The sequence below is a fragment of the Peromyscus maniculatus genome, chromosome 1 (assembly GCF_049852395.1).
Source record: "Peromyscus maniculatus bairdii isolate BWxNUB_F1_BW_parent chromosome 1, HU_Pman_BW_mat_3.1, whole genome shotgun sequence".
Classification (NCBI taxonomy): domain Eukaryota; kingdom Metazoa; phylum Chordata; class Mammalia; order Rodentia; family Cricetidae; genus Peromyscus; species Peromyscus maniculatus.
The window spans coordinates 167,447,795-167,467,476 of NC_134852.1; the positions used below are offsets into that span (position 1 = coordinate 167,447,795).

The 19,682-nt window shown below is 41.0% G+C and overlaps 1 long non-coding RNA gene across 1 annotated transcript in view; it reads right to left on the bottom strand.

The window, feature by feature from the left end:
- The window catches only part of LOC121826871 (uncharacterized), an 85,381-nt gene that overhangs the window by 11,314 nt on the left and 54,385 nt on the right, over positions 1-19,682 (bottom strand). Inside the window, exon 3 of the long non-coding RNA XR_013047670.1 lies at positions 4,769-4,892. This is a non-coding gene — a long non-coding RNA (uncharacterized LOC121826871). The remainder of the gene's footprint in view (positions 1-4,768; positions 4,893-19,682) is intronic.

The window sequence follows — 19,682 nt, forward strand, 5'->3', positions numbered from 1 at the left end:
TGGTCACCAGTTCCAGGCCTTTGCTCACACCACTTCCCCTTGCCTACAATGCCCTCCTACCACCTTCCTCAAAAGCCTACTGTTCTCTCAAGCACCACTCCAAGGCTGCCTGCAGAGACAGTCACAGTGCAACAACACGTGCAAATCATTTGTGCACAAAGAGTGTGACTATGATTTATATGAAAAATGTCAAAATGGAGCCCATTACTTTATACAATTAACATATGCTAACAAAAAGAAAATTTAAAAAAGCTTTTAAAGAACTAATGATCTATTGTTAATTTATAAAATAAAAGGCTGAGTCACATGCTATATAACACTGAATGTATGTCACAGGACTGAAGAATCCCATAACTGTTAACTCTTTTAAATTAGCATATAAGGCATCGGGTAGTCTTGAACATCTTCAAACAAACTGTGTTTTGGTAGATTTCTCCTTCTAGCTCATCTCCCCCCATGCTTGCTATCACTGCCCCCCTCAGTCCCACTCTTTCATGTCCCATATGTCCTTTTCCCACCTTCATCTTTCTTTGTAATCTAATTTACCCTCTCTTGGTCTCCTTTCTAGTATTAGCTTTTATGCCTCCTCCAGTAGCTTAGCAGGCACTCAGCTGACAGCAGGAATCAAGGCTCCTTTCGCTTTATAACCAAGACTACCTGATTGTTAGCATATAGTGTTGGCTTAAGAAGTATTTGTTGAAGCCAGGCATGGTGCAGCACACCTTTAATCCTAGCACTCAAGAGGCAGAGGCAGGCAGATCTCTGTGAGTTCACAGCCAGCCTGGTCCACAAAATGAGTTCCAGGATAGCAAGGGCTATTTATTACACAGAGAAACCCCGTCTTGGGAAAAATTTGTTGAGAGAATCAACAAATTGCACAAATAAGTTTTATCTGGTCACAAATATCACAATATTCTGGTCCAGGCATGAAAATACATAAGACTGTGTCACATTTGAATTTTCAAATGACAGAAAGGTTTAATGATAGAATACTTCAATTACATATAGAATGCAGTGTTTAATATTTTAATTGCATTAAATATTTTTAAGGGGCACTGGCCTTTCAGGATGACCAAATAGTGTTACATATCTACAAGGAAACTGTTTGAAAAGCCTGCAAAAGAGAAGCATGTGTGGAACCTAACAGATGCCTTAACACATCTAGAGGACCATCAGTGGAGGTGAGAGAGGCTATATGTGCAGAGCTCTAGAGAAGGCAAGGCTAGGATGATGGTGCTTCTAAAATTACACTTGCTTCTCTAAGCTGGATACCTCCACAAACTGCCTCTATAGAGCAGTGGGAGGGTTGCTCAGTGACATAGTAAGTACTCTATCTCAGGACCCATCAAAGCAAACCCTTTCTGGATAAAAGTTAATAAGCATGGGGTAGAATTGTAGATAGCTGTCGTCTCCACTTTCTAAGATGTTGAAATCTAAATAAATAACTATCATTCCTTTTCAGAGAAGATCACTGAGACAATAAAGACAAGGGGGGGTGGAAAAAGAAAGTTCCTGGTGCCAGGAATTCTATAGATTATCAGTGAAAATGCACCTTCCAATCATATATTTATCCAATCAGTCAGTATTGAGCACCTGCACCTGTCCTGTACCTAGGGATGTAATAGTGAGTAAAGGGATACAGTTGCTGTGTTCTTGAGCTTAGTGCCCAGTACAGGCAGTAATCTGCACACATATAAGTAAAATTACCACTTTAGTGATTGCTAGGAGGAAAATCACAGAATACAGGAGGAAGCTGAGCTACTTGGAGGGTTCAGAGACGGCTAAGACCCAGGGCAAGCTATTTAACCCCTCCATCCATCCACAGTGATTGCTGTTAAATGGAGCAGAAAATTCTTGCCACACAATGACTTTGAAGAATATAGAGTGTGTAGCAGGGGTACTTTTTGTCTTTGTAACTTTGAGGAAGGTCATCTGACCTTTGTAAGCCTCAGTTTCCTCACCCCCAAACTGGTAAGCACCCTAAGTACCTTTGTCATCGTGCTGTGAGGTCATGTCAAAACTGGCATCCATGTAGAAAACACCCTGAATATTTAGAAAGAAAAATTCCACATGCATAATAGCTCTTGCCTACTCATTTAAAACCTCCAGGCAGTTTGAAGAAACAGACAGATAGACATAGAGAAGTTTTTGTGTTTATCTCCATCCTATTTGAGGTTACCAAGAGTCCTGGGCTATGCATTCATGACAGGATCAAAGTGTCCTTCCTCCTCTCTTTCCCGGTCACCTCCTTTTCTCCAGAGAAACTGAAGGTTACAAAGGACATTCAAGAAGACACAAGACCATCTCTGTCTCTGCCCAAGCAGTCACCAAATGGAAATCACAGCAGTGGCTCACCAGGGTTCCAGAGGGGACCAGCTCAATATGAATGCAAATAATCCACGTTTCAAGCAGGATTATGGATATAAATGAAAGACGAAAAGCACATCAGGGTACCAATTCGTCACACATTTCCACACCAAAGCTCAGCCCTATTTCTCTCCTCGTCTTTGGCTCACCCTGCTTCCCACTGCACTTTGTAGATGAATGTGTACAATGCTGAGAAAGATAAAGGATGACAGAGAAACAGACAAGCAGGCAGACAGACTGGCGACCCGAGAGGGTCATCATCTCATCTTTTCACCTCAGCACTCTCTGGGTCTACCTGAACTTCTGGGGTCAAATGACCTCCGCCACAGCTTGACTGCCACCACAGTGAGTGGAGTCACCGAGCACCCAGCAACAGTCTGGTTGAAGCCAGCCCCCTCCCAGGTCTCCTATTATCTCCCATTTGTCCTGATCACTAATGCAGCTCCTATGCTATCTCCCATTAGGTCAGGGCAATGAAAGCCAATGCCATTTTCTTGATGGCTTATGCAGAATTGCAGTAATTTGAAGCAAGCCTCTCTGGCCCAGCTTTTCCCTGTCTCCATGGCCCACCCTGCCACCTCTTTCCCTTGCTGCCCTCCCCTTCCCAGCCCCTCCCTCCCCTAACCCCTGTCTCTGTCTGTCCTCTTTTCAAACTGAATATATTGGGGCCCTGGCGGGCTGCCATTCTAACTGCACATTAGAAATGGTAGAGTTTTCCTCTATCTGATTCTATAAAATGAGTTCACCAGAAGGTGCAGACCCAGCACATTCGTGGTTTTTCCTATAAATTACTTTAACACTGTGTCCAATCATATATATAATTTCAGATTTTCAATTTCAACTCACTGCTGTGTCAGCACAGACTCCACTGATATGTCTAACATATTTAGCTTAAAATGAAACGGATGGCATTTCATTACCAGGAAGATAATATTTTTGAATATGTTTCCTGCATGGTGGGATCCATCATTACTCTGCCACTTTATGTTCAGTGTGTGTAATAGCTTTTTAATGCTTTAGCGTATTTTATTTATACGTATAATATTTTCCTAACACTATAGGACAGTTTAACTCATTGGACACATTAGAAAATCTTAATTGAATACTTTTAAATATTAGCAAAGGGGGAAAGACTGAACAAATCGCCAATATTTTTGTTTAAGAGTTCATAAAGAGTAACAAAACTGGCACAAAAAAATTATTCAGCCCTGTTTCTTCTTCTTCTTCTTTTAATAGATGCTCTTCAACCTCCTCTAGGTAGCCCCCACTCAGCAATTTCCTCATAAATAAATATGTGTGTGATTTATAAATATATATGTATGTATGTGTATATATATGTATATATAACTTGGAGAGGAAATAAAAAGATAAAGAAAAATTCCCTGGTCCTCTGAGACTCAGAAACTGTCAGAGTGAAAGCAAAGAACACAAGACATATTGAGCAAGTGGCAGAGTGCATGACGAGGACACTCTGATTGGCTGGTGCTTCTGACAGTGCCAAAACCTCTACTAGCAGGTCCCCTACTCTTTGACCAAAGTCCTGGAAGGTTTAAAAGGAGGCTTTTCTCAAGAGCTGTCATTGCAAAGAATGTGAGTCACCTGAAAAACTTGCTGGTAGGCAACTTCTGCAGGCATTCCAAATGAACAGAGCGGTTCCAGAGAAAGCACTTCACTGTCCTGGCTCTTTCTATCAATGTACACCTTACTCCTAGAGAAACACCCGGAGTCCAGGTTCACACTTCCCACTGTGAGTCACGGCAGCTCAGGGGGCTCCCGGCCACAGCACCCAGCCACAAGCACCTGGTGTGGGGTCACTCTACAGGGAAGCCCGTGCGAAATCACTTTGCCTCTGAGTTGAAGCTCCACTTTTCCTGTATTTAATGCACAGCCCTTATCTCTAACTGCTGCCCTCCTGGGAAGGCAGAAACAGACATGAATTCTAATTCTATGCCACTTCTTAGCACCGAGGGGACCCTGGGAAAGTTGCTGCAGTCCTCCAGAGCACTGAGCGTTTATCTGCAAAACTGAGATAATAGCTCTTGTTTCCCAGGTTGCTGCAAGAATAAGACATCATCCCCCTTGTAGGTCCCCCCAGCCCAACCTTCCCAACCCACTCTTACGTTACAGTTACACCACTGCTGTTACTGGGGCAATTAACAAATTCCACGGACATTAAGCATCCCGGATTTTCTCTCTCTTCTGTCTCCTCCCAATTCTTCCAACTAAAGCTGAAGACTGGAGTGTATGTGCTGATAAAATCATCTCTCTTCAGAAAAGTTGTCACAGTTACAGGATGCCATTTACTCAAACAAAGGTCATCTAACAGTAAAAATGCTCCAGATTTAGTCTGGGCATATTTTCTTGAATTTTCCAGATAATTGGCTTACTTCTTAGGATTTACCTCATTCTTCAAAGTTCCAAAAGGGAGCTGCCACCAGTGATTCCTGGGATTAAGCTTGTGTATTCAAAAGTTCTTGTTACTTCTCTCTCTCAGAGCTCTCGGACAGACCATTGTAAGCTTTTTCCTAAGGGCCAGATAGTAAACACTTTCAGCTTTGCTGTCCAGGTTCAAAAGCAACTATAGAAAACATGGAATGAACAAGCAGGGCTATTCTCCAACCAAACTTAATTCACAAAGTGGGGAATGGCTAGTTTGCAGACCAACTCCTGCCCAAGCATGGTATTATATCTCCCCCTCCACACTCTTTTTAGAAAGGTAAAAATAAGCTGAGATCCAGAGAATATGATTCCAAGGTCAAATGTGTAGAAAAGAAAATACCTATGATATCGCCTTATATTTCAGGCAAAAGGACTTTAGGTTTCACAGTGTTCGCTTCCCAGTCTTCCATTTTTACAGCTAACTGGTTTGATAATTAGAAATTTTTAGAAAATTTTCAAGAAGTTTCCAACTTGCATCCAAGGCTACTGTCTTGGCTAGGGCTTCTATTGCTCCAGTGAAGCACTGTGGCCAAAAGCAAGCTGTGAAAGAAAAGGTTTATCTGGCTTACGCTTCCATTGTAGTCCATCATTGAAGGAAGTCTGAACAGGCACTCACACAGGGCAGGAACCTGGAGGAAGATGCTGATACAGAGGCCATGGAGGGATGCTGCTTACTGACTTGCTCATTGTGGATTATTCAGTCTGTAGCTAGAGTTTTCTTGCCTTGCCCACAGTCAGGACAAATCTCTGTCACCCGCCAGTCCCACAGCTGCTCAGACCCAACCAAGTAAACACAGAGACTTATATTGCTTACAAACTGTATGGCTGTGGCAGGCTTCTTGCTAACTGTTTTTATATCTTAAATTAACCCATTTCTATAAATCTATACCTTGCCATGTGGCTCATGGCTTACGGGCATCTTTACATGCGGCTTGTCATGGTGGCAGATGGCAGTGTCTCCTTCTGCTTTCCTGTTCTTTCTTTTCCCCTCTCTGTTAGTCCCGCCTATACTTCCTGCCTAGCCACTGGCCAATCAGTGTTTTATTTATTGACCAATCAGAGCAACACATTTGATACAGAACATCCCACAGCATCAGTCTGCTTTCTTATAGAACCCAGGACCACCAGCCCAGAAGGAGCACCACCCAATAACAGCCTGGGCCCTCCTCATAAATCATTAAATAATAAAATGCCCTACAGGCTTGCCTACAGCTGGATCTTCTGGAGGCATTTTCCCTTTTGGGGTTCCCTCCTCTCTGGTGACTCTAGCTTGTGTCAAGTTGACATAAAACTAGCCAGCACAGCCTATGTTACAGGTTTTTTAAGGCTAACCTAATTTACTGATGGCCACTAAGCAATTTTGGTGGATACATAAAAAAAAAAATCATAAACAATGCATTCTCCAAATATCTGCTATAGTCAGCCACAGTTGAAAGGCAGAGGATAAAACAGATAAAGTCTACATCACTATACATTTACACTTTAGTAGCATGGAGCAAACAACATGTAATTAAGGTAGTAAATTACAAGATATATGGATTTCCTAATAAATACTAATGACAAACAGAAAGATTGGTGTGGCAGAAAGAAACAGCCAAGAGGAAGGGTTAGTCATAAGAGCCTGGCCACTGAAGAAAAGTAATGAACTGATATTCAGAAGAAAAACAGTGCATGCCCACTCTTTTAAAAAGCTAAAAATGAAAACACAAAAGTCAAAAGCAAAACAGAGTTCAGAAAGTAGAAGAAACTGAACCGAAGCCAGTAAGACTGGAGCATTTGGAGGTGGCGGCCACTTGAAGAGGTAGATTAGTATAAACACCAGAACTAGACTTTGTTCTCACCAATAGAAAAGTGTTTGCACTGGTTAATTCCAAATTATCTTATTAGTTGACAACTGTGAAGACTGCATCTCCAAGTGACCCCATGAGCCAACTACAGAAAAAATATAAGAAATTCCTAATCACCCTAGACCAGGCTTCCTCTGAAACCCTAAGTTCCTGCCATATTGAGTGGAGATGGAAGTGCTTGGCTAGGCATGGGCAAATCGACATTGCCTACTTTGAAGCTGCTCTTCAGGGAAACAAAGCAGAAGCTACTTAATAATATTCCTCTTCAAAGTTATATGGTGCTTTTCATCTAAGAATATCAGAGCACTTCGATGCAATTAAATCATTAATCCTCATGACAACTCCATCAAGAATGTACCTGCTTTATTATCAGCAAGAACACTCGGCATTTCAGGGCTCGTCTTGAGGACACTCCTCAATCACATGCAGGTAATTAATGCACAGTAGCACATTCAGGAGGCAAGTCAGCATGCTGCTCCCCGGTTACAGATTCAGAAACTGAGGTCACAAAATGGCCAGGCATTTCCAACCAAGTTACTCGAATGATTGTACAAACAAAGATTGCTTACTGCCTTAATCTTGATTAAGAGTAATTTTCACATATTGCCCTCTTGAATACTTAAGTGCCTATAGCTGCATAACTGTTTAGAAAAATCATTAACTAGGCTGGCATCAAACTAAGGGTAAAAACATAGCTCCCCTTAGAGAAATGTGAATTTGACATATTTCTACATATACTTTTTCTACTTTACCAGGCTGAAAGTTGCCTGCATTAAGAGACAAATTGACTCTCCTTCCTTTTCCATTTCCTCCCAGAGTGCCCTTCTACTTTCAAAGGAAAAAAAATATTGTTTTTCAGTGTCTTTCCTATTTGTGGATCAGACTCAGAACTGGGCACATGCAAGGAAAGCACTCAGCTCCTGAAGCACACCAACACCACACATATCTTCATATCATCTCTATTATGATTGCATGATAATGAGGTCACATTTCTATGAATGATGACATGGAATGTCAAAAAGAATTCGAGGCTGGCCCATCATTATGTAGCTAGTAAAGAAGGTAGACTTGAAGTTAGGAGTTTTGACTTTTAAGTACAGTGTTCTTTTCTTCTGTATGGTGTTTCTTGTCCAACTTCTAGATCCATTTTTTATAAGATGGATTACCCTTGACCTCTGTTATAATATAATCAAATCCATGGGTTTGATTTCTTGAACTGACCCCCAGGTGATGGTACCATTTGGACAAGTTGTAGAACTGTAGGAGGTAGGGCTTTACTGGAGAGAGGGGTGGAGCTGAGAATGCATAGCCTGGGTCGCCTTTCTGTTTGGTGTCTGCTTCCTGAGTACAGACACAATGTGACCATCCAACCTTCTGCTCCTGCCACTCTGCCATGATGTCTTCCCTTCCAGCAGCCATATTCTCCCTGTATCACTCTAAAATTGTAAGCCAAAATAAACCCTTCTTTCTCTCTTCCTCTCTTCCTCTTACCTCTCCCCTCCCTCCCTCACTTCAAGACAGGATCTCACTCTGTGGCCCTGATTGGCCTGGCACCTATTTTGTGGACCAGGCTGGCCTTGGACTTACATCTGCCTGCTTCTGTCTCCCTGGTGCTGGGATTAAATGTGCCACTGTGCCTGGTCAACCCTTCTCTTGAGTTGATATTGTCTGAGTATTATATAGTACTAAGTACTAAGACAGTAACTATGATGTACTGTGAAGCAGAGTCATTGCTGTGGTAAATCTGACCACATAGACCTTATGCCTTTGGAACAGGTTTGTGGGAAGAAAATGGAAAAGTTTGAAACTGTAGGCTAGAAAAGCCCTCAGATTCTGTAAGCAGAATGCCATGAGCTCTTAAGAGAGGAACTTAAAAGGACAAAAGGCAGAGAAAATTGTGGGTGCTCATCAAGTTTTAGAGAGTAACAAGGACTCTATGTGGAGCAAGGGTGGAGGCCATTCAGGCTGTATCTTGTCTAAGAGTCTGTCTGTAGTCAGCCTGTGTTTCAAAGAGTTGAATGAAGCTCTAGTCAGAAGTAATGGCTTAACTTGTTGGGGTTTGTTTGTTTGTTTGTTTGTTTTTGGAGGAAATTTTTTTTAATTTTTATTAATTTTTGAGAATTTCATATGCATAAAATAAATTTTAATCATGCATTCCTACTCTTTCCCTTACCTACTCCAAGATCTAGCCTAATCCCCTCCAAATTTCATATCCTCCATTTTTTAATGCTCTATCTAGTCCAATTTGTGGGGCCATACTCTGGAGCATGGTCAACCTACCAGCGAAAAGAAGGAAGGAAGAAAGGAAGAGACTCTTCCTCTGCTAGAAGCTATCAACTGTCAATAGCCCTCCAGCTAGAGCTAGAGGTGGGGCGCTCATGAGTCTTTCTTCCCTGGACAAGAAACTTTCTAGTCATGATAACATTGAGGCTGTGCTCCGGTGTGCACACTGTTCTCATTCTGATCTACAGTGAGAAAGAGCAACATAAACAAGCCAAAAATGTGAAGTTTACTGAGGAAAGGTGTGTGAGTAAACTTGAAGCTGTAAAAAGAAGGATGTAGATCTCAAAGCATTTGTAAATCTTATTAAAGAGAACCTTCTGTTGTGTACTGGAACAATAAGAAAGGTGCACTGAGAGCTAGACCCCACAAATCAAATGTTCCAACTTGTGAGCATGCAAATTTGTTTCAAAGGAGAAAGTCTAGGTGTAGAATGCCAAACTGGTGTCTTGCTCCTGGAAAGTAACTCAGGAAGTATTTCCCCAGGGTCAACATACAGAAACAGAGGCAACTGGGTTCCAAGGGGGTCAGGCTACATCTTGAGCTGGCCAATAGAACTTAACAATGCTGTCCACATGGTATTTGATATGGAGGCATAAAAGATACAAGCTTGAAGGTGGCATGGAATCTTCTACCACCATTTCAAGAGCTGCTGATGCTAAGCAATGAGTGACAAGGGTTGGAGTCCCTCCAAAGAGGCCCTAGAGCCACTACATGAAGTAGTGAAGGTAGAACCTCCTTTACCATCGAGATCCTGGAATGTTCAACAGGACAAAACCATGGGGTTTTAATTAAGAAAACTGTATAAACAGAGTAGAAGCAGCCTAAGAAAGAGTTTATGTAATCTATAGGCACCAGAGATGTAGAAGGACTATCTAAGCCCTTTGTATCTGAAATGATTCTATCACAAATCCCAAATGTCAGACATGGAATTACAGTATTTCATGTCTACCCTGCTGGTTTTCAGTCTTGTTTTTGTTCATGCTTCTTTTTTGGAATGTTTTACTCTGTCCTGTTATGTATTAGAAACATATAACTTGCTTTTTATTTTATAAGAACTCACAGGTAAGTGACTGCCTTAGCTCTAAGAAATGACTTTAGATTTTGGATTCTTGAACACTATAAGGAATGTTGAAAGCAATGGACATGAATACATTATGCAACAGGAGATGACCAGGAACCTATGGAGGCCAGAGGTTTGAATTTGTGGTGTGATTATGAAAGGTACCCGATAGACTCACTTGTTTGAACACTTGCTGCCCAGATTAGTGCTGCTTAAGAAGGTTGTAGAACCTTTAGGATGCAGAACCTCACTGAAGGAGAGTCATTGGGTCAAGCCCCCAGGGTTTACAGTCCTGCCCTACTTTGCTGTTTGCTTCCTGAGTATGTATGTCATATGACCAACAAGTTTTCTGTTCTTTCTACCATGTCTACCCTGCAAGCTGCCATGTATATCCTACCATGATGGACTGTATTCTCAGCAGTTGTAAGGCAAAATAAATCTTTCATCTCCTAAGTTGCTTCTGTCAGACTATTTCATCACAAAAGTGAAGAAGTTACTAAAACCAGTCCATCCAAGGCATTTTGTTTCCTGGTACACATGAAAGAGTTATCTAACAGGTATCCTTTGCTTAATAATAAAACTTGTCATAAACAAAAGGAAAATAAAATACATTATTTCTGCTGTTACCACCATGCTCTGTTTTAATATAATCAGTTGAGGCAATGGAACCCATTATGATAGTGTTTCTCAACCTGTGGGTTGTGACCCCACCTAAGACCACCAGAAAACACAGATATTTACATTACAACTCATAACAATAGCAAAATTACTGTTATGAAATAGCAACAAAAATAATTTTATGGTTGGGAGGTCACCACAACATGAGTAACTGTATTAAAGGATCCCAACATTAGGAAGATGGAGAACCACTGCATTATAAGTGTTGCAAACAGGGGAGATTTAATTTGGGATACTGATGTTGAAAGATGATGAAAATCTTGCAAAACAGAATAGTGAGATCAAGAGGCTGCTGGTATTTAGTTGAATGACTCTTGTGAAGACAAGCTGCTATGGGATAACCCCTCTGTGTGCTATGAATATGTTTTATTACCATTGGTTAATAAGGAAGCTGTTTTGGCCTATAGCAAGGCAGGATAGAGTCAGGCAGGAAATCCAAGCAGAGATACAGGGAGAAGAAGGGTGGAGTCAGGAACAGATGCCAGCTAGCTGCCAGAGGAACAAGATGTATTAGAACACATGTAAAACCACAAAACATGTGGCAAAACATAGAATAATAGAAATGGGTTGATTTGGATGTAAAAGCTAGCTGGTAATGAGTCTGAGCCATTGGCCAAGCATTTGTGATTAATAAAAGCCTCTGAGTGATTACTTAAAAGAGGATTCAAGATGGGACAGGACAGTGAAAAGCCTCTGGTTACAACAAGTTGCTGCCACAAGGTTGGGCATACACTTCAGTTAACTGTTCAAGTGTAGACAAGACATCCCATTAGCTAAGAATGAGAACACTGAACTAGTCTAGTTTTTCCTAAAGTCAAGAATCAGCACACTCAGCAGTCCTAAAGCCTCAAGCATACTTCTTCCCATCTGTTGATTCCTTGCTAGTGTCTCCTAATGTGACACAACAACAGAAAACCAGTTTCCAAGTAACCTGGGAAATAAAGTCTGTAAACTCCAAGCCCTAGCTAGACACAGTAGGGAAGAATATGTTAGAATCTCGAAGACATTAGGGAAACAAGTGATATTTTCTCCACTGTCTTCATGACAGACTAAGGAAATACTGTGAAGTCTACTCACACAGCCCCCTAAGCACTTGAAAATAAAACATACTCCCTAGGAAAGCAAGATGTACTGAACAGTAAGATCTGGGTTCTTTAATGTTCATACAGGGAGGAGAAAGAATTCATCCTTAATTTATACATAGCTTAATTTAAAAAAAAAAAAAGCATGTCATGATGTCATGTGACTAGAAAGATCTCTACCATGTAGGACGATAGTGGTAAATTAGGAAGAGATTGAAAAGAAATAATAAAACAAGACACGTGTGAGATTGGCCAAGAGTGGTAAGAGGAAGGTGGGTAGGAGAACAGAGGAGGACAGAAATGCAGAGCTAATATAAACCCTAGTGATTTTCAGAGACCAGGAAATGACGCAAAGTTTTCAGAAAGGATTGATTGACAAGGATGGAGAGTAGAGGAAAAGAGACCAAAATGGGCTACAAATCCTGGACACAGACATGCTGATACTCAGCCAGAATTTAAAAGCAAACTTCAGGAATAATGTTGACAAAAGCTTTCTACATTTTAATAGATGATGCTCAGGACAATGACAACCAAATTTAATATGTACCTTGGTTTTCTAGAGATGAACAACCTCTAAGACTCTAAGATCATGGAAGCAAGCACAATTCTTATTTATGGCCACTGCTGTACCCATATCCCTGGCTGACACAGTTACTATCTTATCACTGTGATATAATACAATGGAGAAGGATCTTACCAATATCTAGTTGTCCTAATTAACTTTTCACAGTGGTGAAAGTTAAAGTATGCAGGTTAAGTAGTTAAGTGTATTTAGTTAGTTTTCTCTTAGCTGTGAACAAATACCAGACAATAAGCAGCTAACATAAAGAAGAGTTTCTCTAGCTTACAGTTCAAGAAAATCACTACATCATGGCAGGGAAGACATGGAAGGAAGGAAGTCCTTTGGCAGGTGTAGGAGACTGGCTAGTCCCATTGCAACTGCAGTCAGGAAGCCCAGAGTGATGAATGTTGTTGCTCAGCTCACTTTCTTGAAGGGATCCTACCCCATGGAATTGTGACACCCAAATTTAGGGTAAACTTTTCCATTTCAAATAACAATCTAAATACGTTTTCATGGGAATGCCTAGGCTTGTCTCCTAGATTATTCTAGACCATGTCAAATTGACAAACAATAGTACCATCACATCAGACATAGTATAGATTTCTCAGAACTCTTTACTAGATAATTTTCTAAAACCAAAGTATGTATACTTAAAGCTGTCTAAATTCTTCCATTTAATGGCTTAAAATATTTTTCCTCAGCCTTAATCCAAGTCCACTAAAATTAACTAACTGAATTCCTCCAAGTCTTTCTTCAACTTACTTTCCCCTCATTGCCTGAAGTCTTGGGCACAAATAAAGGTTATAGAGTTGGACACAAGTTCTCTTTCACATGCTGAATTCAAGCCACAAATACTCCTGTGTGGCTGTGAAATCAATCCAGAAATGCTCAGAGGGTAGATGTAAATACAGCTGAGGAAACCCACAATTCCTCTTGAGGAGCAGCTTTTTCCTGTACTCAGAATAGATTTAGACTTCTTTACTTGAAGCTTGCAACCTGTGCAAGTTGATGGTAATAAAATGGCTGAATAATTGCAAATATTGTGAAAAATCTCACTCACCTTGTGATTTCCGCACGTATGTCCATGCTACCTGTATGGAATCTCTGTTTTCAACATTTTGAACTGTGGTGTGCTTTCTTTATTTCATAGCAGATGAGCATTCATGTTCCTTCACATCCTGACAAGTTCAGTATTTAGTTTCATGACCCATCACCTCTATACACATAACAAGCTACATGCACTTCAGTTACCATTTCTGTACCAGCTTTCCCTATGTGCACTCCCCATACACAGCTGCTCTCCTCTACCCCACCTCCTCATTCTCCACCTGGAAATACTCCTTCATGACTCAGGGTCTCAGTCTGCTATAGAGATTGGTGATCCTCCAGCCCCACTCATGTATTAAAGCCCAAATCCTCAATGTGAACAAATATATTTGGAGATAGGAATTTTAGGAGGGCATAAGGTTAGTAAGGATGGGATCATAACACCCTCTTAATAAGAGGAAGAAAGAATATCCCATTGAGGAAGCAGTGAACTAAGGCAAAGGCATATGAAGATACCTGGAGAAGGCAGCTGTCTGGAAGTTAGGAAGACAGCCCTCACCTCACCACAAACTAAATCATCCTGCACTCTGATCTTAGATTTCCCATCCTTCAGAACTATGAGTGATAAGTTTCTGTTGTTTAAGTCAGTCTATGATATTTTGCTATTAAGGAAACTAGAGTTTCACTGAAGCCCTTGGCTTCTGTGAATGTTTCCACTGTGTTTTACCAGGAATGATCATTCATTCCCTACTCTATTTTCCAACAACCCTTTGGACAAATTCCCACAGAATTTTAGCTTCCATCCCTAATAAGCATCTTCCTTCTATTGATAAACTAAAGTTTTTAAGCTTGTAAACATCCCAATAGAGCTCACATGGTTGATCCCAACCTATGAAGCTCAGGGTTAAATTAATCTTGCTGAGCCCTGGCTACTAGTGATGATGTAGATGTGGTCATATTATCATATCCTAGACAAAAACACAAGGGGGGGGGGCTGCTCCTCACTTTTAAAGGGGGAAAATCTTTCCCTACTTCCCTTGAGCTGCTATGAGAAGGAAAAGAAGAATGGAGCTTTCAACAACATGAAATGCCCTGCCATAATTTTTATAACCCTAGTTTTTACTGTTGGGTTCAATTGAACTGAGGTAGAAGGCCATTCCACTTGCCATGTGGAAATTCTAAAATAAGATGATAGCTTCTCAAGTTTCATCACTTCTCTGTCTAGTCCAACTCAGTTCTTCTTCCAGCCCTGTTTCCCAAGATATTGACATCTCCCTTCACCCTAGACCACCAAACTCACGCTTCCACTACAGTCCAATCTATTCTACATCTTCAAAAGGTAGATGTGTATACACACACACACTTTTTCTATATCTAACATCTTTTCCCAATCATTCTCAGAATCATTTTGGATGAATGAGTGATATTCTTCGAAATTGGCCACCTAACTTAGGTCTAGCCTCCTTTCTCTTTCTTTATTCAATTTGCAGCCATAGTAGGGATCTGCCATGGAAATATGGATACAAAACTCCCATGATCCCTTGTTGGCTTCCCATTGTTCTTTAGTCAAAATACAAATTCTTAACTATTTCTAGCCCTGAAAGATCTAGCCCCTGATTCATTTTTGTCATCCTCAACTTTCTATATTGTACCTTTACTTCATTTTACAATAACTCTAGACTAAGGTGGTAAGTTTTCACCTTGAGACATTCAAATAAATAACTATATCAAAACAACTCTTTTAAATTTTTGTAAGTTTATTATGCATGTGAGGGATATGCATGTGGAAACCAAAGGCAACTTTCAAGAGTCAGTTCTCTCTTCCCACATGAGGGTCCCAGGGATTCAACTCAACTTGGCAGACCTGCACCCAGTGCTTTTACCCACTGAACAATCTTCCCAGTCCTGGAGCACTCTTCCTGCACTTCTTCATCTATGTAAGCTCCTCATGCCCTTTGAGGACTCCACTTTGCTATCCCTCAAAAAGGTCTATTTCTCCTCTGCCACCCAATCTCTTTCCACTCCTTTCTCTGTTACACCAAAATAAGACAAAATTATCTTTTTGTGGTATTTATCCTAGGTTGTATTATCCTTATTCAGCTGTTTATATGTGTCTCCATCAGGCTTTCATCCACCTTCACACAGCCAGCTGCAGGCAGGAGCTGCATCCTGTTCACCATTAAATCCCCAGGACATACTTTGTTCACAGTATGTACTCACAAAACTCTTTTCAAATCAATGAGTCAATGAAGAAAGAGAACACTGGAGAGTCAAAAGTCCCAGGTTCCAGCACTTTTTACTCATTTCATGATATACCAACAATGCATTCTGTCCCAAGTTATGACATGGTTTCTCTATGTAGCCCTGTCCTGGAACTCACTCTTTATAACTTGGAGTTACATAGAATATAACTTGGAGTTGGGTGATGGTGGTGCATACCTTTAATCCCAGCACCCAGGCTGGTCTTGAACTCAGAGATCTGCCTGCTTCTGCCTCCTGGGTGCTGGGATTAAAGGTATGCACCACCATCGCCCAACTCCAAGTTATATTCTAAAACAAACCCATTTGTTCAGGGGTCTACAAGGTAATCTCCCTGGAGCCAACAGAAATCATTATCAAAGGGCACTTTTGTTACTCAACTGTACTCCTCACTTCTATACTTACATCTTTCTGTTCTGTTGGTCTGCATGTATTTAAAGGTGAGTTTTTAAGTTATGATGGCTGACCAGCCATTGGTGGTGGTGGGAACATATATTGAATATGTACAAAAGAAGATTCCTAAGACAATAAGTACAAAAAAAAGAGTCCTAAAACAAACATAGGAGGAGAAAGCCAGTGAAGCATTCCAAATGCCCATCACTCCTAAGAGCACAACACAGTGCATACCAACACAAGGCCAAGTAGATGCCTGTAAGTCTCCACAGAGCCTAGGAAAACAACACACTCCTGCAGAGCCAACAACAGCATCTTAAACCTCAGACTTCCCTGGAGGAGTGGCCATGGATGGCTGTCACCAGCTGAGCAGGACCTGGCCTCCATCTAGGACAGGCCAGTATTCAGGAGCCAAGTTATACAGGCAAAAGGAACATAATCCAGAGAAACCTAGTTGGTTTCTTAAAAATAGTACATGTAGCTGAAGTTTTTCCTGTGCCCCACCTGGCCCCTGGTCAGGACAAATCTCTCTCACCCACCAGTCCTGCAGCTGCTTGGACCCAAGTGAACACACAGAGGCTTATCTTAATTAAAACTGTATGGCCTAATGGCTCAGGATTCTTGTTAGTTAGATCTTACATCTTAATTTAACCCATTTCTATAAATCTATACCTTGCCACATGGCTCTTGACTTACCGATATCTTTATATCTTGCTTCTCCTGGCAGCGGCTGGCAGCATCTCCTGACTTAGCCTTCCTGTTTCTAGAATTCTCCTCTCTGCTTGTCCTGCCTATACTATACTTCCTGCCTAGCTACTGGCCAATCAGCATTTTATTTATCAACCAGATCAGAGCAACACATTCACAGCATACAGAGTGATATCCATAGCAATTATACTCAGGAGTCATGAAGTTTTATAGTTTTGGTGTGATATGGCACAAGGATTGCTGGGTAAAATACTAGACTGGATCCCAGCTAAAATTGTTTCAGAAGAACAATTAATATCCTTAGCATTTCCATGTAAAATGTGAATATTTTAGTATAAATATGACCCTTGCAATATTTGAGGCAAAGTTGTATCAAAAAAATATCTACTATTTATTGAGAATTTGGATTTTATGGAGAGACCCATATTTTTACTTCTTAAAGTCACTATCTCCATGCTGCACAGAAATCAAACTGTCTCTACTCATTAGCGTGTTGCAGTCTGCTGACTTCACCGGAGCACACAGTCTAAGCAACTACAGGAAATAGGTTTGGGTAGAAAGAAATCATCCCAGTGGGGTTCATCCTAGAGAACTCACTAATGCCGTGACTCAGTGAGGACACAGAGTACAGATTTATTTTCTGTTTGTTGGTTTGATTGCTTCAGCGGAAGACTCTGAGTCATACTGGGTCTTTTGTTCCCTCTTTCACCTGGTAAGTTCCAACTCAAATGACTTGCTTTCTCAAAGGAACAAATAGAATCTCAGCAGCCTGTGAGACAGGCACTCTTCTCTAAGCATTATTAAAAGCTGCCCTTGTTCTTGGAGAGTTCACTCTGTTTTCCTGATTCCTCTGGATCCAGAAATGGATGAGGAACTGCAGAAGCAAGAAAGCAAACAACTGGGTTCTGTGACCAAATGACGCTAGGAAAACTCTTCTGGGGCCCCTCAGAAAACAATGAACGTGGCCTTCTGCTTTAGTTAGCTTCACTCATTTGCCATTCCTGGTGAAGAATCTGAATAAAGCAGCCTAAACAGTGACGTTGGCTTTGGTTCATTCTTGGTGGTAAAATCTCCCTTGTAGCAACTGACCCAATGCCCCAAACCATGAACAACAAGTTCATCCCCCATCTGCCTACTGGAGCATCTCCAAGATCCTGGGTGAGGTGTGACTCTTGATCTTCCATATAGACCATGTCATTTGCTTCCATTTTCTTAAAACATAAAAGCAAGGTCTAAATTCCAAGCTCCTTTGCGAGTCATAAGGGAAGATTCTTTAGGTCTCTTTTCTAAAGCAGAGCCATGCTCTGCTGTCTTGATGATGTGTCATCAGCAGCTTTAAAATCAATCCCCTTGTGTCTGTCACCGTGACTCAGAAAACTAGGACAGTGATGACTCTGTCATTCTGTGGTTCTGTGGTATGTGTGCCCTACCGTCTTTCATTTCTATGCTTCAAAGTACTAAGTGGGCCACACTGAGACATCTTTTTATCACAAACACTCCATGAAATAGTTTTGGTACTGGGTAGAGAATGGGAAAGATAGGAGAGGTGTTTTCTACATAATTGTTGTTTATTTCTGTGGCAAGTTCATAGCTGAGAAAAACATGTATTTGAGGGACATTTAAAGTCTGGCATTTCAAGCCTTGATTTTGGTTTAAAACTGCAATTTGCATGGTGACATTTGAAACTTGACCATCCTGGCCCATGTGGTTGCCAGACAGCAGCCACTTTGGCAAGAAGTAGCCTCAGAGGGATGACAAGAGCGGTCTTCAAAAAGGAATGAATAAATGTCTCTCTGGGCCCCTGTATCAACCCAAACAAGCAGCTGTGCTCAAAACGTTTCTCCTATCTTGGGGAGCCAGAAAAGGTGAGCCATTCCAGGAAAAAAATTGACCACAATGCACGTGGGGCACAAGCACTTGCTGTGTTTAAAAGGAATATCAGAAAAGCTCAATTGTGGGATGAGGACACTTTCATTCCACCACCGGTCTACCTGCTTTCTGTGCTCCTGAGGACAGGGCACACACAGACTCTGCCCAGACACGAGCTGTTCTGAAGGGCTGGTGCATGTAAAAGCCCTGCTTAATCCAAACCATTATTTTTTTCCTTGTTTGCCATCTCCCCTATTCTCTCTAGATTGATATGAAAAGAGAGGCTAATGGAAACTGTTTACCCAAGTTTCTTCCTGAATTTTGATCTCATCCTCATCCATCTGTTCCCCTTTTTTATCTCTGGGGGAGGAAGTGGGGAGTCATTTAAAGAGACACAAGATAGAGTTGAGAAGCAGAGATGGGACAAGAAAAGCTAAGAGTCTCTCAAAGGCTTGAAATACATGTTTTCAATCCCAAAGAAATGAGACAGGATTGAAACACTTTAGAAACACGGAGATAGAATTTGCCCTTCTCCTCGAACAACTAACAATAAGAAAAGAATATTCAGCCCTCCATATCCACAGGTTCCAAGTCTGTAGAATCCATCAGCCACTAATCAATATGTTCTGGGGTATGGGGAGCAAATTCCAGAAAGTTCCAAAGAGCAGACAGTCCAGCCCTCCCCATCGTTGGGTTCTATAACTCTAGAATCAATTCACCATAGATTAAAACATTTGGGAAACAAGTTCTAGAAAGTTGCAAAAAGCAAAATGTGAATTTTCACATACTGAACATTGCAATGTTGAATCCACATAAATGAAGCCATGAGAGCATTACTCTACATAGTTTCCACCATTTCATGGACTCTTCTCTCTAATATTCCTTATTTGGACATTGTTGCATTGCATGTCCTTTAGGTTTTGTAAAGTTAGTTCTACAAGGTTCCCACCTATATTGAACATGTACAGTCTATTTTTCTTGCCATAAGTCCCTTAAAATTCAGTTTATACAACTATTATTTGTATAGCATTTATCTTGCATTAAGTGATATAAGTGACCTAGAAATGATTTAAAGACTATAGAAGGAT